At 35.6% G+C, this 25,588-nt stretch overlaps 1 non-coding gene and 1 pseudogene across 1 annotated transcript; both read right to left on the bottom strand.

Moving 5' to 3' along the window:
* Positions 1-8,071: 8,071 nt before the first annotated feature.
* TRNAQ-CUG (transfer RNA glutamine (anticodon CUG)) lies at positions 8,072-8,143 on the bottom strand. Its single transcript has one exon. It is a non-coding gene; the product is annotated as a tRNA-Gln (tRNA).
* Positions 8,144-13,973: 5,830 nt separating this feature from the next.
* Positions 13,974-22,810, bottom strand: LOC111780484 (cytochrome P450 CYP72A219-like; annotated as a pseudogene).
* Between the last annotated feature and the right edge of the window lie 2,778 nt (positions 22,811-25,588).

Raw genomic sequence — 25,588 nt, 5'->3', positions numbered from 1 at the left:
ATAGTCATTCGTATGAAAGAAAAAGAAGACAGAGAGAGAAGAAACAAAAGTGGTACAACAGCGAGAAGGAAAATGGAAGAGGTGAGAAATTATTATTATTTGTAACAAGAGAATATAATATTATAACAAACCATAGTTGGATTGAATGATTGAAGCACCATGAAATAATATTGACATGTTTTCAATTTAAGTTTTACTACCCAACCAAAATTTAGAAACAATGAAAACGTGGAATTCGATTTTTACTGAGACCGTTTTAGAGCTGTATTTCACATTGTTAGTTGGATTATTAATTAAAATGTGAAATGCTAACGAAAGGTGACGAACGGTTCGATATGAAGCGAACTCTAGCAACCTTTAGAGCAGCTCACGAGGAACGAGAGCTTACGTTAATTAAATTAGGGAATACTTCGGCTAAGGCCAACCAGGTAAGTGGTCTTACTACAGGATAGACTAAAAATTGTATGAGTTACGATGATGTATGAACTATATCATACAATGCGGTATGTGAGTTATGATGATGTATGAGTTATGATGATGTGTGAGTTATGATACTTGATGATGTGCACAGTATATATATATTTTGAAGAATGTCGTACTTGATATGTTTGATGTACTTTGTGGCAATATGATGAGTATGATGATTGCGTGACGTTTACCTTAATATGATGATGTTTTCCATATTGAGCATGCTATATGATGATGAGTGCCATATTGCATCATGTCGTTAGATCGACATAGGACACAACCCTAAGAGCGTGAAAATGATATTAATATAAATATCCACGAGTATCTGTTACCTAGAGTAACAAAGAGATGAGACTAGAGGGTTGTGTCAGAAGAGACATTATGATGGATTTAGAGGGACTCATGCATATTGTATTTCATAAGCATAGGGCTACTTCCCCTAGAGATGATGAGTGCGGACGCGCACCGTATGATGAGCGCGAATGCGCACAGGTGCGAACGCACACAGATGAGGGTGTTCATGAGGCGCATGACACTATGGGGTTCCGCTGCCCTCCGGACGTCGCTACAGATTAGCTTGACCAGAGGGTCCAGGGGGTGTGCGAGCGCCCTGGGGATTCACACTCGCACGTGTGAGTCGTGTGTAGGGAAGTACTACACATCCAATTTGTCCGAGACTGGAGGCCACCCCTAAGATGATTAGAGATAGGTCCCTAAATCATGATTGCATGTGTTTGCATTTGCATGGCCCCTATAGCGGGGCCACTTACTGAGTATTCTTTGAAATACTCAAGCCGTGTGCCACATCATTTTTCAGGTAAAGGCAAGGCGCACTTGTACGGAGGACGGCGGCATCGCGAGCAGAGACTGTGGCACGTGCATAGGGTAGATTCATATTTAAATTTCTAGTCTTAAGTTAGAATAGGTTGTTTTGCATTTCATTGTTTTAAATTATTTTGTATTTGTTTTTGTTTTCTCTAAATTTCAGTATTTCATATTTAAACACGTAAGACCATGGCTGTGTTTTCCAGAGAAGAGGTTGTTTTAAACGTTTTTTTGAAGTTTACGTTATCAATTCTGTTCATGTAAGACTTATATTTCCGCATTATAGATGAGCATGAGACGTTAGTAGCGACTCTGTGTATGTGAAAATTTAGGGTCGTTACAACCTAGGATCAATTGAATATCATGGTAAATAAGTTGCTAGGATTCAAACCCAAAAGTGACTGTTATCTCCCATCACGCGGTATGCGACAATGCCCCTATTCTTTTTTTTATGTGGGATGCCCTACACTATGTATCATGAGCAAGATGATGAGGATGGTCTCCTATTTCCCTTACTTAGATGAGATACATGCATCTGAATTTACAATCTGGATGAGATGATCGTGATAGCACCACTCATGTGTTTAAGGGAAGAGAACTAAAGATTACTTTAGAGAAAAGTTTTTAGTATCAGTAAGTGACAGGTAAGATTATAAGCTCTAAGTGCCAAGACCCTGAAGACACAATAAAAGATAACATCCTAGCTTAAGGTTGCCATTAAGAGCCTACAAGTAGGCTACTTATTGACTTTTTATTCACTCCATGTTTACATTTTTTTTTCAGGCTTGGAGTTGGTCGTGGATGGGAGCGAACTTTGGAGCGTGGTGATAAGACAATCATAATCTAAGCCCAACCATCGAAGTTTTTGTTGAATACAAAACCCTTGAATCAAAGAAATTAACTCTTCCTATACAAAATTTGGAACAGCCAAAAGATGAGGCTAAAAGTAGATTACTTCTTAAGATCAAAGATCTAGAACCACGATTTGATACATTGTTCCAAGTTAAGTCACTCCACAATTGAACTTGATCAAGGCTTGATTGAATGACTCAGATGCAATCTACAGCAAGAACGACATGAAACTTAGAAATGACAAAGATGATGCTCAAAGTTCTAAGGATGAAAGTCCCAATTTGAGAGTTAAATTTCATTCATCAAAATCTGCCTTTTATATAATAATTTGTGGGTATTTATAGTCTTTCCACAAAACAAACTTTCAATTGTTCAAATGCCCACTAAATGGTCATTCCTTAATCGAATCAACTTGTATCACATGGAATGGAGGTTGAATCGAGCCTATTCAATTTTGACGATGAAGAATGAATGCTTATTGAATAATTTTGGTCTTGGATCGTGTAATAGATCTAGCTGAAACACTTGGAACACTATGATACTTATCAGAGGGCCATAGACTAACCTTCATTTTAACTTAGTATATGTAACAGCCCAAGCTCACCGCTAGCAGATATTATCTCTTTAGGCTTTTCCTTTCAAACTTCCCCTTAAGTTCTTACGGTTTCCACACCCTTATAAAGAATGTTTTGTTTCCGTCTCCAACAAATGTTGGATCTCACAATCCGCCCTCCTTCCGGACCCATCATCCTCACTAGCACTCATTCCTCTCTTCAATCGATGTGGGAACTCACAATCACCCCCCTTTGAGGCCCAACATCCTTGCTGATACTCGTTCCTCTCTCCAATCAATGTCGGATCTCACAATCTACCCCTTTTCGTGCCCCAGCATCCTCGCTGGCACTCGTTCCTCTCTCCAATCGATGTGGGATCTCACAATCCACCCTCTTTGAGTTTCAGCTTTCTCACTGGCATACCACCCAGTTTCTTACTCTGATACCATTTGTGACAATCCAATCCTCTTTGCGCTTTCCTTTTCAGACTTTCCCAAAAGGTTTTTAAAATGTGAGCGGCTAGGGAGAGGTTTTCACACCCCCCTCTTCAATGAATTTGAGATCTAACAATCCATCCTCCTTGGGAGCCCAATGTCCTTGCTAGCACTCTTTCCTCTCTCCAATATATGTGAGATCTCACAATTCACCCATTCGGGGCCCAACGATTGTACCACATTCACTCCCGAGTGAGGCAAGAAAATTTGGATTCGTGTCACCTACGGGCCAAGCAATGTATGCTCAAACCTCTGGCCCGATTTTGAGAAGAAGGTTTTAGAAAACAAGGGCAGATAGATCTTCGAAATAGATTTTGTAAGAAAATTTGAAATAAGGTTTTGGAAGCAATTTTATAGGCTATAAGCGAGAAAGGTAATACAATAGCTTAGATAGTATATTACTTCCGATAGGAAGAACTAACGATTAGTCACATCCCTCTGTAGTACATTTTTAGGCGATTTAGGTATGGCAGGCCTAGACATGATTTCGCCGAACAATCATGCAAATTTTGGCTTGGTCGAGTTGACATTTAGTTGCATCCCCCTATAGTACATTTTGAGGCTATTGAGATCTGGCCTGGATATAGTTTCGCCGAACAGTCATACAAAAGAAAATACAATAATACGATAATATAACATGAAATCAAATAAAAAGTTGGCATTGCATGGACATGTGGCCATTGAGCTATACGCCTTGGACGAGCATGACCGTAACATCATCCCCCACCTAATTGGTTGACATTCTTGCAATGTTATAGACTATAACCTAGAAAAGCAACACAAAGGCTTAGATAGCATATAACTTCGGGTAGTAAGAATTGACGATTATGTCCAATCCAATTGGATCGGTGAGGTCAGGTTCAAGTAAAGCAATTTAGGTTGGTTAACTAAAACCATCTTCTTCCTCACGATACCAACTACTCACCTACACTATGATTCTCCTTCAACCAGTCACTATACTCGCTCGACGAGCAATGATTGTGTAACACAAGTCTGAGAAATTAGTGTTTTGCCCATTTTGTCCTCCATGCCTAATTAGGGTTCGGAGGACTAATGAGGAGGAAAGAAAAAAAAAAGTAAAAAAGAAAAAAAAAAAAGAGGGTTTTAGATAAAAAGAAATAGTCATTCGATCCAATTATGAACTTGAGACCTCTCACACACAAAGCAAGAATCATACTACCAAACCAAATGCCCATATGTTTGCCATTATTTGTTATGTTTGATTGTGATAAGCGCCTACAATGCTGGAATTTGCAAAGCTAGAGGTCCTTCTAGAATCCTTGCAAAACGCTCACAGAGAAAGCTAACTTAACGGATTGATTTCAACCAAGAGCTGGTTAGAAGATGAATGACTCTTAGATCGAACTTGGAATCTATGATGGTCACCCTTAGATACCAAGACAATTCACACTAGAATTAGCTTGATCAAAACTAATTCAATGAATCGGTTTAAACATCAAACCTAAAGCAATGTTTGAAAAAAAATAACACCAAAAGGTTATCAAGAAAACACAAAGGTTTTTTTTTCTGTATTCAACAAAATTCATCCTAACATGAATATTACATGCCTTTAAATAGGCCCAAAAGATAACTCTAACAAAATAAAATTCAGCCACCAACTACTAATAAATGCTATTAAATACAAATTGAAGAAAATAAGGCATTAATAAATTATTCAACTACCAAAGGCAAGTCTTCTAATTACTTTCTATAAATTTCTTTTATTGGTAATTCAACTACTAAACACAATTCTTCTAATTACTTTCCAATATCAGCCACTCCATTATTTTCTTGATTTGATTCTTGAACCTTCTTTGTATTGCTTCTTGTAATTGCTCGTTCGGGTACATGGAAGTGATAAGTTGTTGGATTTACATCATCCCCCCTTTCTTTAAAAGAATTTTTCCTCAAATCAAATTCTTCATTCTTTCCGGACCAGAACTGAATATTGTTTTTTTTTCTCACTTTTTTTTTTCTCACCTTTACCTTAGTTTCTTCTCTCCACTGTTGTTCTTCATATTCTTTTCTTTTCTTCTCTAATTTCAATGGGTCACAATGTACTTCATATGGAGACAACGGAAGTAAAGTAAATTTTTTCCCACACAAAGTAAAAGTATACTTGTTCATCAAACCATCAAATGTTACCTTTCTATCATATTGCCAAGGTCGGCCGAACAAGATGTCCCCCGCATGCATTGGTACGACATCACAAAGTACTTCATCTTTATATCTTCCAAGAGTAAAAGAAATAAGAGCTTGGGAGTTTACCTTAATTTCTTCATTGTTTGTCAACCATTGAAGTTTATACGGTTTTGGATGTGGATGGACAGAAATTTGAAGTCTTTTTACAAGGAAGCTGCTTACCACATTTGTGCAACTTTTACTATCAATCACCAAGCTGCATGGGTTTCCTTTGATCAAACATCTTGTGTGGAACAAGTTTTCCCTTTGATCTTCAAATTTCTCTCCCTTGATTTGAACATTGAGTACCCTTCTTGTGATCAAAGATATGGAATTACCTTCTTCACCATACTCATCATCATATGCTGCGATTTCTTCCACAAGCTGTGAATCATGATCCTCACATTCATCATTTGAATCAAGTATACCATTCCTTATCACCATAACTTTTTCATTAACACACTCTTTGCTCATGTGTCCAAATCCTTTGCACTTCCAACATTGAATAGAACTAGACTTCTCTTTTACCGTCTTTGAAGCTTCATTCATTTTTACCATTGGAACTCTCAGCCTCCACTCTTTTAGCAGTCACAAACTTTTCTTTTGGTGACATCGAATCATTTCTATTCACAAAACTATCCTTGTTCCAAATTTTAGAATTTGAAAATATGCTAGTTCGTGATGTGTACCTTTTTGAATGCTCTTTGTCTTCCTTCAATTGGTCTTCAATTTTGAGAGCATAATGATACATGTCTTCCAGATATGGTGGTGGATTTCTGTCAACAAGATGAACAATTTCTCGATTCAAACCTCCAAGGAATCTAGACATGGTATCTTCTTCTTCTTCTCTAACATTTGCTCTTTCCATCATAGTTTCCATCTCTTGATAATATTCCACCACAATTTTTGTTCCTTGCCTCAAACCTTGCGATTTAGTTTTCAAATTTCTTTCATAATGTTTTGGAACATACCTTTTTCTCATGGCTTCTTTAAGTTCTTCCCATGTCTCTATTGGATCCTCCTCTTTTCTTCTTCTCTCGGATTTGAGATGTTGGTACCAATCACCGGCATGATTGGTAAATTCGGCAATAGCAAGTCTCATCTTCTTATTTTCACTATAGATGTTGCAATCAAACACATGCTCTATCTTTCTTTCCCACTGCAAGTATGCCTCAGAATCTGCCGTTCCACAAAATGGTGAGATTTTGAGTTTAACTCTCCCATCTCTATCTTCATGTACTCTTTCCATCCTTCTAGGTTGCATAATAGTTGCATGGTTATTTCTTTCTCTCCATCTTCCTTCAACTTGTCTTTCATGTACTACTATTTCTTTATCTTCTTGTAATGTTCGTTCTTGTCTTTGTTGTTGCGCCCTTCTTTCTTGTCTATCTTCCATCATCATTTCCATCATACCTTGAATTGCTTGAAGAATGGTTGTATTAAGATCTGGTATTGGTGGTACTCCTTCTCCATTATGTGACATTTTGTTATCAAGGGACCTCTCCACACTTCTCACAAAAATTTCACTCAGGGACACTCGTGTTTAACACTCAAAGGTAGGCTTTTGGTACTAGGTCAAGAATGTAAAGTCTGGTTTTTTTTTTTTTTTTTTTGATAATCTGAGAGGGAAAAAAAAACTTGATAGAAAAAAAAATAACAATAAAGATATTTCACCTCTAGAGCGGCCAACGAACGTCGACCAAATGCTCTGATACCAAATGATAAGCGCCTACAATGCTGGAATTTGCAAAGCTAGAGGTCCTTCTAGAATCTTTACAAAACGCTCACAGAGAAAGCTAACTTAACGGATTGATTTCAACCAAGAGCTGGTTAGAAGATGAATGACTCATAGATCGAACTTGGAATCTATGATGGTCACTCTTAGATACCAAGACAATTCACTCCAGAATTAGCTTGATCAAAACTAATTCAATTAATCAGTTTAAACATCAAACCTAAAGCAAGGTTTGAAAAAGAATAACATCAAAAGGTTATCAAGAAAACGCAAAGGTTTTTTCTGTATTCAACAAAATCCATCCTAACATGAATATTACATGCCTTCAAATAGGCCCAAAAGATAACCCTAACAAAATAAAGTTCAGCCACCAACCACTAATAAATGCTAATAAATGCTATTAAATACAAATTGGAGAAAATAAGGCATTAATAAATTTCCTTAATTGGTAATTCAACTACTAAAGGCAAGTCTTCTAATTATTCTTTTAGTGGTAATTCAACTATCAGCCACTCCATTATTTTCTTGATTTGATTTTTGAATCTTCTTTGTATTGCTTCTTGTAATTGCTTGTTCGGGTACATGGGAGTGATCAGTTGTTGGATTCATATCAGATTGAATGTGTAATCACTATTTTATTAATAATGAAATCCATGTAAAAGTATTATTATCCTACCTTTTAACTCTAAACCTATGCAAAATTTGATTATTTAAAATTATGTTTATGGTCAGTAACCATAGAGGAGAAAAAAATCGTTGAAGTTATTCCATAATATAATTTTTAATTTGATAATTTCACTTTAATCATCAATCATGAATACATAAAGAAAATGTTAGAATTTAGATAGACGATGTGAATTGATATAAAAAAAAATGGTAGTAAGAGGGTTGTCCCTTGCATCCTCAAGATATGCATATTTCACTATTACAACGCCCATATGAAATAGAATAAAATATAAAATAGGTCCCATCGAGATTTGAACTCGAGTTATTAGATTCAGAGTCCAATGTCCTAACCACTAGACCATGGGACCACAAATATTTGTAAGAATTTGTGTGTAATAAATCTCTTAATTTCAAAAAATAAATAGTACCTTCATATACTTTCAGAACTTCAAAAATTACCGATGTCTCCTCGTTTTTCAGTTTTGTATTTGATAGGGTTTCAACACATTAAAATCAATTAATATATTAGGTGACGTTTAATTATCTACCATTCTTTTTTAGCCCTACAATAATAAATATGGTTAAAAAGTAGTGAAAGAAGTATTTTGTTCGCCCAATTTTCTACCATTCTTTTTCAGCCCATGAGAAGCATACCCACGGTAAGATACTTGCATTCACGTTGTCCCTTGCGTTTTTCTTCACCGTCAGCAAATTTACAATTTTTGCATACTGAGGTATAAAGATAGTCGAATTGTGTAGGTAGAAGACACTACAACGTCGTGGGAACATATGGCAAGCAAATAGGGACTCACCATAGTTGAGATATGAACAGAAGAGCGACGGATAAATGGAGTCAAAAGGTGTCGAGAAGAAAGAGAAAGGCAGACAGAAAGACGCGTGAATTGGGAGAAGAAGACAACGGGATAGGGTCATATTTTGTTTGAATTCGGGCAACCCATCACTACAACCAACCCACGACCCATCATTCCTTTCGATTGGTGACCCATTTGCAAGAAGTTCAAGAAACGAGGCTCCGAACACCAGACAAGAGGTAAATAAACATCTTTGAGTTTTCTGAATAAATACTTGAGAGAATCGATTGGATTCTAATATATAACCTAAGTCGAGTATGAATTAATGGTACATGAAAGAAAAATATTAGAATAGTGAGTTAAAGGCCTAAATCAGATGTTTTGTTAAAAAGTTAAGTAACATTAAATTAACCCCTTAAACAAACTATGCTACTTACAAAATTTTAATACTTGGAATATTATTCTATGTTAAAGCTACGTATGAAATTTGATAGCGATTGGATATACCTAAGATGGTAAATCGAGAGGAGGTGTAAAATGACCATAATGTCCTTCATCCAAATCAAGTTACAAGTAAATTTTCACGCCCATGGAATCACATTAGATTTCCCTTTCATGTTTAGCTAAGTTAAAACTAATGAGTTTTGATGCTACTCCATGATATAATGTATAAGCCTATGTTAATTTATAAACCATGTTCCTAGAATATACTTAGGATCAATTGAATACAATGGTCAATAAGGTTGTTAGGATTCATACCCAAAAGTGACCGTTATCTCCCACCACTTGGTGTGCAACAATGCCCCTATTCCTCTTTTATGCCCTGCCCTTTGTATCATGAGTAGGATGATAGGGAGGGCCTCCTATTTCCCTCACTTAGATGAGATACACAACATCAGAATTTAATAGCAGGATGATATGATCGTGATAACACCACTCATGTGTTTACAGGAAGAGGACTAAAGGTTACTTTATGGAAAAGTTTTTAGAATCCATAAGGGACATGTAAGAATATAAGCTCTAAGTGCCACGACCCTGATAACTCAATAAGAGATAACATCCTAGCTTAAGGTTTCCATTAAGAGCCTACAAGTAGGCTATTTATTGACTTTTTATTCCATGTTTACATTTATTTCAGTTAACTAGGAGTTGGTCGTGGATGGGAGCGAACTTTGGAGCGTGGGTGATAAGGCAACCCAATCCTCACCCCAACAATCCAAGCTTTTTTTTTAAGCAAAACCCTTGAATCAAAGAAATTACACATTCTTATACAAAACTCGGATCAACCAAGAGATAGTTAAAAGTAGATTACCTCTTAAGGTAAAAGATCTAGAAACAATATTTGAAACCTTCTTCTAAATTGAGTCACTCCACAGTTGATCTTGATTAAGACTTGATTGAACGACTCGGATACAATCTACCACAAGAATTGCATGAAACTTAGAAATGACAGAGATGATGCTCAAATTTTAAAGGGTGGAAGTCTTGTTTAGAACTTAATTTTATTCACAAAAATTCTCCTTTTTACCCCGTAAGTTCTCACCTTTTTGCTCTTGTAACTACAAGAAGTTAAGGAATTAAAATAATAAAGAAAGTGTATGAAAATAAATTATCAATGAATGCTATTTATAAAAACTTGATGGTGTGCAAATATTCACTTTTGAAGCTCCAAATGGTACTTCTTCAATCAAATCAACTTTTATCACATGGAATGGAGGTTGAATAGAGCCTATCTAATTTTGAGGATGAAGAATGAATGCTCGTTGAATATTCTTGGTCTTGAATTGTGTAATAGGTCTAGTTGAAACATTTGGAACACCTTGATCCATATCATCTTCCCCCTCTTTAAAATTATTTGTACTCAAATCAGAAAATCATAACCTACTTCAAAATAACTCAAGTAAGCGACATTGATAGTAAGATCAATTTTATAGGTATTGTTATTAATTCTTTCAAGAACTTTGTAAGGGTGATCCCCTCTTGAATGTAACTTTGTTTCCTTTGACATGCAAATCACTCCTTGCCAAAATGTATCCAAACTCAATCATCGGGGTGAAAAATGTGTTCTTTTCGTCCTTTGTTAATTCTTGAAACAACTTTAAAATTTTGTTTCTCAATCTTCACGTTTTTTTAAAGGATTTTGATCAAATCTGCCTTGCTTGTGCTGCTTCACTCACAAAAATATTAGAAGGAATAACAAGCAAAACCAAAGGCGTAAATGGATTAAAATATTATAAGGAATAACAAGCAAAACCAAAGGCGTAAATGGATTAAACCCATAAACATCTTTCAAAGGAGAACAATGAATGGTACTATCAATTACTATATTATATGCAAACTCTACAAAACCATTAGTCCCAAGACTTATATTCTATTAACCACTTACTTTTGTTCATCATTTTACTCCAGATTAAGTTAGTATCACTTCCTTTTGTTCATCATTTTACTAAAGACTAAGTCAATAGGTAATAATATATCTAAAAATTCCATGTAATTGTTACTACTTCCGTAAAGACTAAGTCAGCAACCCTTCAAACTAAAATTTTTCTTGGAAAAGTTTTATAAAAAAGATAATGTAATGCCCGTTAGATTTAATATATATATATATATATATATATATATATATATATATATATATATATATATGTATTAAAATAAAAATAACAAACTAAAGAAAAGAAAAAAAAACTGACCACCTCCTTTAATCTCCCTGTCCATCCCCTAAAATACCTCCTTCATTGAGTATCAATAATTCAGTAAAAACAGAAATAGAAAGAAAATATTTTTATGGAGTTAAAAAATGCATATAATGGAGAGATGCTGAAGGAAAAGGAAGGCAGATAATGGAGAGATGGTAGGCAGAGGAAGAGAGATGTCATTTGAAAAGATTAGTGATTTAGATGTGAGTTAGAAATTTAGAAAATTATCTGTTGAATGATCTGAATTAGAAATTATCTATCAGTCCATTCAAATTGGTCCACGAATAGATAGATAAGTAAGAGGGGAAGATACGGAAAAGAAAGATCTGGAAGATAGGTAAAACATAATAAAAAAAAAAGAAAGATAGGGAAAAGAAAGATATGGAAGACATATTCAAATAAAAAAAATTTGGAAAACAGGATGAGAAGATTTGGTAAAGAGGATGAAAAGGAAATCTAGAAAACATATTAAAAAAAAAAAAAAAAAAAAAAAAAAAAAAAAAAAAGAAAAAAAAAAAGAAAAAAGAGTAAATTTGAGAATAGTAAAGCCAAAGAAAATTTGGGAATATAATTAAACTTTTGAACAGAATTAAATAATGTGAATATTAAACAATTTAGATATTGAAGTAGATACATGGATACATGCAGAGAGAAAGAATTAAACGATTTAGATATTCGAGTAGATACATGGATACATGAAGAGAGAGAGAGAAAGATTAGATTTAGAAATAGTAAAGAGAAAAAAAAAAATCTGGGAATAGAATTAAACTACTGGACAAAATTAAACTATTTAGATATCCGAGTAAAATTAAACCCAACTGCTTAAAAATTTATAAAATTAAACTCCTTCCAGGAAGTAATTAAAAGAATTAGATTTAAATGGCTTAAAATAATTAGATAGGGAGGTAGATTGAACGACACAATAGAATTAGAGTTCAAAGAAAAAAAAACAAAAGAGAGAAGATTTTAGGAGAGAAAAGAAAATTAGAACGGGTTGAATAATTAGATATGGAGGTAGAATTGAACGACATTAGAGTTCAAAGAAAAAAAAAACAAAAGAGAAAATTTTAGGAGAGAAAAAAAAATTAGAACGGATTGAAAATGACAAGTACTGTTCATATGACAAGTACTGTTCATATGACAAGTACTATAAATATGGCAAGTACCGTAAACAGAATTAAAATATAACATAGAAGAGAAATAAGTGAGGGAAGGAAAATGGAAAATATGAGAAATTATTATATTTGTATCCATAGTATATAATATTAAAGGTTGAATTATACAAGCCACTTGAAATATTAATAATATTATATTGACATATTATTAATTTAAGGAAAATGGAAAATATGAGAAATTATTATATTTGTATCCATAGTATATAATATTAAAGGTTGAATTATACAAGCCACTTGAAATATTAATAATATTATATTGACATATTATTAATTTAAGTTTTAAGTTTTATTATCCTATATAATTTAGAAACAATGAAAACATGGAATTCGATATTCAGACCGTTTAGAGCCGTATTTCACATGGTTAGTTGGATTGTGAAATACTAACAAGAGGTGACAGTTCTAGACCATAGACCATGAGACATTCCAAAAATTGAACTTAAGAGACCCCTTACCAATAATATTATATTGACATATTATTAATTTAAGTTTTAAGTTTTATTATCTTATATAATTTAGAAACAATGAAAACATGGAATTCGATATTCAGACCGTTTAGAGCCGTATTTCTCGTTCAGATCTAGTTTAGTTATTGAGACAATTGAAACCTCTCGCATTAGAATCTATTTCAATTCTTCGTTCAGATCTAGTTCCTCTCGCATTACTCCCCTACTTGGAATGGACAGGCCAAAGAACAACCCCAGCAACCCAAACCAATGGTCTAAGCCAACATCCAACCACTTTGTTGCCCCTATATGAGTTACAAGCTCACATTACCAAGCTCGGCGATTTCCTTAAGACAATGACTACTTTATGAAGACTACATCCAATTTTAAATCTATCAATGTGGGATTGTTGTAGCACAGAAATGTATCATATTTAGAGGTAAAATAGATAAATGCATTTATTCAAAACAAATGGCAAGCTCTGTGAAACCAGCCGAAAAACAACTCCAGTATGGGTTACAAGCTCATATTACCAAGCTCGACAATTTCCTTAAGACAATGACTACTTTATGAATACTACATCCAATTTTAAATCCATCAATGTGGGATTGTTGTAGGTGAGAAACCTATCATTCTCACCTCTCCGAACACTCTTAAGGTCTCAAATTTTCATATTTTTATGCAATTACAACATATTCATATTTACAAGTAAAATAGATTAATACATTGATTTAAAACAAATTCGTTGACAATTATAGACATTCAAATATTCCTATAAAAATTGAGCCAAAAAAATTTGGAAAGTTTTAAAGTTACATTTATGAAATTGGAAAAAAGTAGTTGGCAAGCTCGATGTCCTTAGTCCAAGCCACCAAAAATATATGTAAAAAAATTGGATGTCAGGCTGAGGACTATTCAGAGAGGTCTATATTGGGTCTAGGAGAATTGACCCGGTATCCTTCCACCGACAAGACCGGAAGGTTACACTCCTTTGTGACCATTGAGAATTTCGTGAGAACCACTCGAAAAGTCGTTCAATTTTATGAAAAACTAAAGAGGTTCGGTTTTAGGGTTGATGTGGTCGGTTCAGTTCAACTGGCCACGTCATCGTCTCTTCCTCCTGCAAGGGAAGGACACGACTCATGGCGTTGCTCCTCCGTTTGAAAACGGAGTTCGCCAGCTCATTCCAGAGCATTTCTCCCCTCGATTCCTTCATAAAACATAAAGATGAACTGTCAAGGAAGAGTTTGGGATAGATATCTCACCTGCTCGTGAACTACAACGTAAGTTAAAGACGTTCAAAGTCGGGGGAAACTCGTTTTGTTGTCGGAGTAAACCTAGGAGGTGTTGTTATTAGTTACGACGATGCAGACACTGTCAGACCACACCTCCTCACCAAAGATCCTCTTTATACCTTTCTTAAACTAAAGACATAATTCTTAGAGGTTGTTTGGGCGTGGTTGAGGCGAATTTTGAGTTCCTTCCCTCGGTCTACAACTTAACCTAGAACACGATTTTTCCGTTGGTCAGCTCAAACTAGGCCATCAAACATGTTCCATTTAATCCCCTCAAGCTCTTGGAAACATCAATTTTTTATTTTAAGTGCCATAAATAAGAATTCGAATATCGTCCCCAAAACTTACCGATATCGAATTCCTTCGGTTACGCTTGTTCTTAAGGTTGTCTACCTTTGAGGCCTTCTTAAAAAATGATCCTTAGTTGTGTAGAAATTAATTGAGAATGGATTTGTTCATCGAAAATGTCTATAGCTTCGAATTGGATTTCAAGCTTTCTGATCAGGGCTTTACCGACGTTAATTTTTAATTCAAGTCGTTGGATATGTGAGCTGTGAATGTTCTAGACCCTCCCCAATTTTGGAGGAGATTGGAGCTTGAGAAATGAGTCCCATTTTTTTAAGAAAATCTTTCTCTATAAAATGTTACAATTCTTGTTCCCCATTTTTTTAAGAAAATCTTTCTCGATAAAATGTTACAATTCTTGTTCTTTGAAAACCTTTGAATTCTTATTCTTGGGTGTTGGATAAAATGTTACCATTCTTGTTGTTTGAAAACAATTCTTGTTCTTTGAAAACCTTTGAATTCTTATTCTTGGGTGTGTCCCATTTTTTTTAAGAAAATCTTTTTCGATAAAATGTTACAATTCTTGTTCTTTAAAAACCTTTGAATTTTTATTCTTGGGATTAGATATAAAATGTTACAATTCTTGTTCTTCAAAAACCTTTGGATTCTTATTCTTGAGTGTTACCATTCCATACTCGTAACAGATTAATAATGTTTTATTTCTTATGTCCCTGTTCATGTGAACTTTCAAACTTATATCTTATAGATTTTCTGCTCACAAATAGAAAATAAGTTCCCACCAAAATTTGAACTCTTATCCGATAAAATGTGAACTTTCAAACTTATATCTTATATCTTATTCTTGGGTGTGTCCCATTTTTTTTAAGAAAATCTTTTTGGATAAAATGTTACAATTCTTGTTTTTCAAAAACCTTTAAATTCTTATTCATAAAAAAACCTCCATTTCTAAGGGTAGAAATCCCAACTTGATAGCTTCATTTTATTCATAAAAAATCTCAATTTTACGTAGTACTTTCAACTCTTCAAATGCTTACTAAATGATTAAGTGGCCATGATTGGTGAGTTACTCCCACTCCCATTTAACCAAAAAAAAAAAAAATAATAAAAAAAATTAGGACCACTTCGACAAGTAACTTCCCCATCCTATGGGGGAATGCAACAAGTTATGGAATTATAATTATAAATAAAGTTTGCAAATAAATTATCAATTAAGTGCTATATATAGCAACTCCATCCTCCCTTTCAACCGAGTAAATATTCACTCGAAACTTCAAATGATCCTTACTCAATCAAAACAGCTTGTAACACATGAAATGGAGGTTGAATCGAGTCTATCCAATTTTATAAATGAAAAATGAATGTTTGTTGAATATTCTTGGCCTTGGATTATATAATAAGTTTAGTTGAAACATTTGGAACATCATGATACTTATTAGAGGGCCATGAATAAACATTTGTAACACCCCAAACTTACTGCTAGCAGATATGTCCTCTTTAGGCTTTCCCTTTCGGGCTTCCCCTTAAGGGTTTTGAAACCCATCTACTAGGGAGAGGTTTACACACTCTTCTAAAGAGTGTTTTGTTTCCATCTCCAACAAACGTGGGATCTCACAATTCACCCTCCTTCAAGGCCCAGTGTCCTCACTAGCACTAGTTCCTCTCTTTAATTGATGTGGGATCTTACAATCAACCCCCTTTGAGACCCAGCATCTTTGTTGGCACTCGTTCTTCTCTCCAATTGATATGAGATCTCACAATCCACCCCCTTCGGGGCCAGCGTCCTCGCTACTGCTGGTTCCTCTCTCCAATCAATGTGGGATCTCAGCATCACTCCCGCTAGTAAAGTCAAATTTTCAAGTTTTGTTTTGTTTTGAACGAGACGAGTAAGTAACCCTGCTGGTGGGTATAATCTCAGGACTTCGTTCAATATCATCGTAACCTAAATGTTGGGAATAACATAAAGTTTAACCAATGAAATAATAAAATAAAAAAATGAAAATATATAGAAGAGAGTCTTACTCACAATTTTTAGGCGATTTAAACCATCAAAATCTGGTTTGTTGTTACCAAAGACTTGTAGGACCTCTTCCCTTGCTAGATCTTACCATTTTGTGTATGAGCTCAATAAAACCATAGTCCAAACTAGTAGCATTGCTGTGGTTTCTTGGCCAGCAAGGTAAAAGATTCTACATTCTTCTACTACATCTTTGATACTCATTGTGATATCGTTGTTTTCGTGCTCTTGAATTTCTTTCAAATTTGATTCGAAGAGGATGCTTAATAGATCAGTATGCATAGCTTCACCTACCATCATAGCCCTTTGCCTTTTGTTGATAACGCCCAAGAGCAACGTTTTTAATTCTTTGCTCATCTTTTTCATTCTATTGTTTGACTTCATTGGTACAAACCTGCACAAACGTTATAATAAGATGTTATACGAAATTTCATAAATATTGTTTCTATGAGATCTCACATTTGGAGAGAGAAATGAGTGCCAGCAAGGATGTTGGTCCCGAAGGAGATGGATTGTGAGATCTCACATTGGTTGGAGAGGGGAACAAAACATTTTTTTATAAGGGTGTGGAAATCTCTTTGCGAGTTTTAAAAACCTTGAGAGGAAGCCTAAAAGTGAAAGCCCGAAGAGGAAAATATCTGTTAGTGGTGGGCTTGGGCTGTTACAAATGGTATCAGAGCTAGACACTAGGCGGTGTACCAACGAGAACGTTGGCCCCAAAGGAGGGTTGATTGTGAGATCCCACATCGATTGGAAAGAGGAACAAGTGTCAGTGAGAACGTTGGGCCCCAAAGGAGGGTTGATTGTGAGATCCCACATCGATTGGAAAGAGGAAGAAGTGTCAGTGAGGACGCTGGGCCCTAAAGGGGGTGGATTGTGATATTCCACATCGCTTGAAGAGAGAAACGAGTGCCACTGTAACGACCCAAAATTTTCTACTTAATTTAAGGTCGCTACTGTATACGTACCATAAACATTGAATGCGGAAGACTTCATTTGAATTCCATAAAACATAACCTTTAGCTTAAAACACAGCCATGGACTTACGTGTTTCGAAAATCTCTTTAAAACAACACAACAAAAGACCCGAAATAAAATAAGTAAGCGTTTAAGTTTAAAACATCCTATTCTATCCTAAGTCTAAGAAAATAAATACCACTATCCTATGCATGTGCCATGATCTCGAGTTGCGGTCGTCATCAGCAGTACAGGAATGCCTTGCCTTAACCTGAAAAATGTAGTAGCACATGGCTTGAGTATTTTAAAAAATACTTAGTAAGTGACCCCACTATTGGGGTTAAATGCAACAATCACATGCAATGAAATGATGGGACCTATCTTTTGTTTCGTTTTCCCTACGGTGCAATCCTAACGGATAATCGTGGACGTGTACCATATACTCTACACACAGCCCATACGTGCGAGTATGGGCTCACCAGCTAGTTCGCACACCGCTGGGCCACAGTCCTTAGCGGGTGGGCATACTCTCGGAGCCTCTTATGCCGGGACCTGTTAAAACTAGAACCGTCACGGCAGCACTTTGCAATGTATAACGATCGTTGTCCTGCCATTGGATGTACGCGTCCGTACCCTCGTGATGGGATGAGGGTATCCCCCCAGATGCATGGACACACATAATGCATGAGGTCCCTCTATTTCTACATTTATCTTTAATGACCATAACCCCCCTGTCACGTTCTAGGCTTCATGTCATTCTCATTTTCATTTCACATTTCATACACATTTCTATCGGGGTTATGGTTCCAAACAGTTTACCGTGTTTCATGTCATACAATTCATGCGGTTCACATTCACATATTCATACAAACATGCCATAATCATTCAAGGACCTCATATCGTTACATGCATTACACATCACATCAGACTAAAAGCATACATAACATACATTCACGTTCACATAACTACGTACTTAAGCACAATAATCTAGCATACAATGTATCATATCATAAACAAGTCATAACGTAAACACTTCATAGTCATATCATTCTCTAACTTACCATAGCTTTAACGTTCTTATACCTATCACAGACATATCATTACGTAACGTATCTTAGTCATATCGTCAATCTCTCCTATCCATAGCACTCCGGTATGTAACCTAACCTTAACGTTTCATGAACGTATCTTACTGCTATCGTTACATTTCGTTTTGTGCATCCTTCTCGTATCCTATCTCAAACATATCCTTGAGCACATCGTACCATAATTATTATCATACAAACCACATATTATAACATAACATAACATATAGGAAGCATATCAATCCACAGACAATTCACACAGACACGTGCAGAACCACAGGGCATGTGTCAACATCAAATATAACCATGCCGATAGTAAGGTCACTTACCTGGCTAGCTTAAGTCGTTGTCACGAATATATCTTTAATGAAAGTTCGATTCCGTCCTTTGAAATCCGGGTCAATCTATATGAGCCCATGACATTAGTTTCGGGTTTGAATTCTACAACATTATTTCTCTAATTTACATGGGTCCATTGTTAGAAGTCTTGAAATGTTATATATCTATAATTATATTTTTATTAAAAATCTCAGTTTTCATGCTTACTGTTGTATAAAAAGTAGTTACAGCTAAGTTATTCTAAGCTTTACTATTCTCTGTATTTACCCTCTGTATTTACCTTCCCTTCCATATTTAGGTTTTCAAGTCCCTAAGCTTTTTTTTTTTTTTTTTTTTTATCTGTTGCCTTCTAATTCTGTTCTCATGTATTCCAAATTTATAGTGGATCTCTATTTCCAAATCTTTTCTTATCTCAGTGTTTCCTATTTCCTTATCTCAGTTTACTCTTGACCATTCTATCTTTAATCTATTCATTTGGCTACTAATAAAAATTTAATTTAATATTGCTAATCTGGCCTGATTTACTAGAATCGTACACATGATTGACATTTAGTTTCTAACTCAAAGCTAGATCATTGTAATAATTCAATGAAGATCTAATTATAATTTGGTGTGATTTCTAAATAAAAATAGGATAAAAGAAAATGAAGATTTAATATATACCTTATTGATCAGATCTATCTTCACGTACATCTCCAGTGAATCTCACCTGGGTAAAGGCCATTCTCATTCTTTTTTTTTTTTCTCTTAAGTAAATCTGAAGATTATATTTTTCTGTTTCTTTTTTTGCAGTAACTGTTACTTTCGTGAGTACGGATGGGTTGATGAGAGATAATTGTGGGAAGGGATGAGAGGTTAGTGGAGAGTAGATTTTTTATTTTTTTTTAATTAATTAATTAATTAATTAATTAATTAATGTATTATTATTATTATTTTAACTATTTTTATTGGTTTATTTCTTTATTTATTTTTGGGCTATTACAGCCACCGAGGACTCTAAGCCCCGAGAGTGGGCGGATTATGAGATCTCACATTGGTTGGAGAGGGGAACGACTAAGAGTGTGAAAATCTCTCCATAGTATAAGCGTTTTAAAACTTTGAGAAAAATCCCTAAAGGCAAACCTTAAAAAAGACTCATATTCATGTCTAAATGGATTAGGTATTTAAGCAATGAATAAGAATCTATAAATTGAATTGCGTAAGAGTTCACCCCCCATCCTGGTATGTAAACGGTAGATATAGCTTTAACGACTAGATTCTCAGGTTGTTTAAGATGTAAAAAGATCATTTTTCCTTGTTCATAGCTGCTTCCAAATTATTCGAGAAATCACATCAGCTGCCAAGTTTTCCAAATGAGGCATCACATCCAATTCATAATATCCATCTTTTGAGACCATTTCTTCCCACTTCCTAATCATCTTAGAGCAACTCTCACACATTGCAGGCACCATGTCGTGTATAACAATTTAAGCATATATATGAACAATTAGACTCCCAAAAATATTGTTGCTCAAAGTTTTTAAACCAATCTAGCGGTTAGTTATAACAGTTCAAGCCAACCGTTAGTAGATATTGTCTTCTTCGGAATTTTCATTTCAGGGTTTGTCCTAGAGTTTTTAAAACGCATTTGTTAGAGAGAAGTTTCCACATCCTTGCTTCGTTCTTCTCCCCAATTGATGTGAGATCTCACAAATAGACGCGTTTACAAGAGTGTGGAAACCTCTCCCTAGCACACACATTTTTAAAACCTTTCGGGGAATTCCAAAACAGAAAGCCCAAAGAGGACAATATCTATTAGCGGTGGGATTGGGCTGTTACAAATTGTTTCAGAGCTAGATACTGGTAGTGTGCCAGTGAGGAGAAAGAAACGAGTGTCAGCGAGGACGCTGGGCCCTATAGAAGAGTGGATTGTGAGATTCCACATCGGTTGGAGAGAGGAATGAAGTATTAAGAGTGTGAAATATCTCCCTAGCAGACACGTTTTAAAACTGTGAGGGTGGCGATGATATGTAACGGTCCAAAACGAACAATATCTACTAGCGGTGGGCTTGAGCTGTTACAAGTCGTATTGACACCAACAATTGTACAAAATTAAACTTATAAATACTAACTGTGAGTTTATTTATTTTGATATCTAATTACAAGAAGAAAGCATACCTTCAAGTGTTTGAAATGAAAGTCTGGATTGATTATCTTTCTATGTTTAACCCATTTGGGTCCTTCATGACTAGTAAGTCTATCGAAAAGCAACCTTGTAAGAGGGTTGATAGTTGGCTTTTGAATATCATGCATTAAACAAAGTGCAGCTTTGAGTTGATCCGGGTCGATATGGTCCAACCCACATGAACGAATTCTTGTATTTAATATAAACAAACACCCGAAAATATTTGCTAAAACCACCGCATCTAAATGGTGATAAAAGTTCTCAATTAATAAAGGGAAGGACAAAGCTAAGTCTAGTTATGTTTGCTAATTTATAATTAATGGTGACTTTTCTTGCGTCTGATAGAGAGAGTTTTTCACACCCTTATAAGAGGTGTTTCGTTATCGACTCCCCAATCGATGTAGGATCTCACACTACACCCCTCTTTGGGGCCCAGCGTCCTCGCTTGCACTCGTTTCTTTTGTAACGATACTAAATTTTGTTTATAACCTAAGGTCGTTACTGTATACGTATCATGATTATTTAATGTGAAAATACTTCATTCAAACTTTATAATAAAAACATAACCTTCTTCTTACCTGTCATTTCTAAAGCCCTTAAATAAAATAATGGGCATTGAAATAAACAAGAAATAACATAAAGTAAAAATGCCTTGTAGTTTGAAAATGCAACTAACCTATACTAACATATAATCTAATAATTCAAATTATGAAACTACCCTAAGCATGGGTCATGGTCTCCTAGGTGCGATGCCACCGTCCACCGAGAGGAGCTTTATCTTTATCTGAAAATGAGAGTAGTACATGGCTAGAATATTTTAAGAAATACTCAATAAGTGATCCCCGGTCGGAGTTAAATGCAAGCACATATAATTTCATGAATGAGACCTATCATAACAGTGTATTTTCCTATGGCGGCTATCCTAAATGGGCAATTTGAATGTGTACTTTTCCTACCCATAGTCCACACGTGCAAGCATGGACCCACCAGTCAGTTTGCATACCTGTTGGGCCCCTTTCTGGTCGGGCGAGCATTCTTTGGTAGTTGTTGATGGCGGACACCCGTTAGGAATAACAACCGTCACAAGTGCATTATGATAAATATAAAGATCGTTCCCCTGTCTTGTAGCATACGCGTTCGTACTATCGTGAAGGAGAAGGGGTATTCCTCGATGCAGGAGCACACAATAATGCATGAGATCCCAACATTTTTCCATTTTCATTATCATATAATACAATCCCGTTAGCGTTTCCTTCATATCATATCATTTTTCATATTGTTTATCATATCTTTCATGCGTATGTCAGAGATGTATTTCATGTAACTCGTTGTTTTACATGTCCATCATATCATATCATTCATGTCACATATATGTCATATCATAACGTTTTCATGCTTTCAGATTTAACAATCCACATCATGCACATATTGTATCATATCATGTATCATAACAGTCACATAGCATATCTCGAGCATGTCTTCAACATATCATATCATAAACATATCAATTCATCAAATACAACATAACATTCACATATCATAATATATACATATCATTTCATAACAGTTTGCATATACAAGCATATAACACGTGTGGAGCCACGAACACATGCCATCATACAACACAAAATTATAATTGAATGATGGTAGGGCCACTTGCTTGGTTGGCCTTAACTGACCTTTTTCCTAATCCGAGTACATTCGCTCCCGTTCCTCGAAATTACTCCAATTATCGTTGGTCATCGTAAGAGGAAGCAATGAACCTACTTTGAACACGCATAATTCCGTCTCTATTTGGTGTTTAAATTTAAGAAAAATATCATGATGTAGTCGAAACTACGATCTACAACTTTGCTAAAGAAACCAAGTTGATTTGAGTTCAAAATAAAAAAAAAATACAAAAATTTAAAACTCAAAGAAGAAAAACCTAATCGGATCTATGTTTTGACGGTTAGAAGGAGAGATGAAGTTTTGGCGTGCCATGTGTCAATCAGCGAGAGGAATGATGCGTGCTATTAGAAGGAAGACACCCATCGGGTGCCGAGTAGAATGATGCAACAAGCGTGGCATGGAGCGACATGTCTCCACCCAGACGAGGACACGCCGCCTTCTACAATACCGATCCGACCCACGTATTTTGACCCAAACCGATCTGCCACCCACTAACCAACCCGATTCGACCCTTTGTCCAAAGAAAATTGAACTGACTAGCCCACTATCATACCAGAAACCTTGACCTGCGACCCGCGCTTGCAGAATCCTCTCACGCATGGTACTCGCACGTGGCTGTCACGAGAAGAATATGTGACGACGTTTGGTAACGCGTGGCCTGCGAGTGTAAGATGATTTTTGGTCTGTTCCTAGATTTTTATCCTAATTATGATTCTAACTATATTTTTATGTGAAATAGGTCCTAAATGAGGAAAATCACTTCTTTTGGACACCCTCCTAGTGATAAAGAAATATCTCAACATATCTACTTCTCTACATATGGCCCACACATGCAAGCATGGGCCCACTAGGTAGGCTAACACACCCATTGGGCCTGACTCGTCGGGATAGCACTCGCTAACAAGTTGTGCCAGATACTATAGAGGGAAAGGGTAGGCATGACCTCATGACAAACATAAATGTCGTAAATCATCAGTCGTAATGTATACGTTTGTACTCATCATAATGGGAATGTATTATAGTGCACATGACACACAAATATGCATGAGATTCTTATAGCTTTTAATCATGAAATATTATACAAGGCAAGACAAACCTCCATTTATTTATAACATATTAAGTTTGTAAATTATGCTTACATAATTCCTCTACAATATGTAACACATAACATAGTTGTCACGAGAATTAAGCATTATAGAACAGCGTAGCATAGCTTCTATGCATAGCACAACTTATCGTGGCTCACACAACATGTTTCAGCATACCATATCATAGCATGACATAACATAGCACAATATGGAATAACATAGCATAGCATGACATAACACAACATAATATGAGATTATAAAATATATCGTAACATATTGTTCATATATATGACACGTGCAATGGCAATGGGGGATGCATCATCATACATAATACAATTCATCCAACAAAGCCGATCGTGGAGCTACTTACTTGGTTGGCCTAGGCCAAAGTAACTAATTATTCTTGGTACCAGCGTAAATTTGCTCCTTAACGTCCAATTCAACTTCAGATCCATCTTCTTGATGATATGAATTAAAACAAAATCATTGCAAAGATCGTTCACCTTGTATCCTAATTATTGAAGATAAAAGAAATATCTCAACATATCTACTTTAATCTCTTTTGATTTTCCCAAATCAAGTCTCTTGCTACATATTTAAGATTCTTGAAATTAAAAATCATGTGTAGCTGGTTTGGTATAATTTTCATTGAATATTTTAAGGTAAGACATCTTATACAGATGACGATAGCGTCGGTAAGAAGACCATGGAACTAGTGTTAGGGTAGCTGCCTTTATGTCTTTCTGTAGCCATTAGGTTAGAATACGACATTAAATTATTTTTCCTTTTTGCTTCAAATGCTACATTATTTACTTTTCAACTTTACAACTAACCCTTTACAAGACTTCCTTGATCTCATGACTTCCCTTATGTGTTTTTAGAGAATGTACCGAGGATACTTCCGTCCTGGATAGTAGATCTCTGCATAGAGCTTGAATTGGGTACAAATTCATATCACTTGGCCGACCCGTCACCCTGGACCAATAACCCACGTGCCTACCCAACTTGACCTGGCTTCTAGGTCGCATGCATACTTTACTCTGACTCATTACCAACCCGACTCGATCGTGACCCGCACACGTCCACCTCCCCTGACTCTTAAAGGAAATAAGTGCTTTAATAGAAGTTTTAAAGACAAGATTGTAAAGTTGATAGATAGGCTCCACGAAGTTGGAATAGGGGTTTGATAACTTGGAATAGGGGTTTGATAACTGAGTAAATATTCATTTGAACTTCCAAGCTTTTATGTACCTCCCTTTTGCCTTACAATAGAGAAGGAGAAAAACAGTAAATATAAAGGGTAAAAAGAAACACAGTCAAGCAAATAATAATAATCTTAACCACACTAAACAGATGCAAAGGAAATTGTGAAACAAACCATACCAAATGAAGTTATATCACAACTCATGGTATCTATCATAGATTCGAGGTATATAGCTCTTGTTGTTCATAGACTTGGGTAGCTAGCTTAGCCTACGTAATGGTTAACTGGTGTCCAAGATTGAGGTGCTATATCATAGAGCTCTCTCTTTGTCATGAGGATGCATGAGTGTGTGCTCGCTTGTAGTCATCCATGGAATGTTAGTTGGTGAACTCTTTCCATATGATCACAAGTCACCGAAGGTTGGGGGAGCAACCCCTGTGTGTGCCAACTCCATTGAGTACCCTCATAATCCATGCCTTCCCATATGACGGATCCACCGTGCAGGGTAATCAAACTAGACTATTAGGCTACACATTTTTAATTGGTCCCATGTCTTGC

Source organism: Cucurbita pepo, unplaced genomic scaffold, assembly GCF_057944985.1.
Source record: "Cucurbita pepo subsp. pepo isolate OVF unplaced genomic scaffold, ASM5794498v1 scafford_5, whole genome shotgun sequence".
NCBI lineage: Eukaryota > Viridiplantae > Streptophyta > Magnoliopsida > Cucurbitales > Cucurbitaceae > Cucurbita > Cucurbita pepo.
Note: the sequence above shows the minus strand (reverse complement) of the source record. Positions and strands in the feature narration are given on the sequence as shown.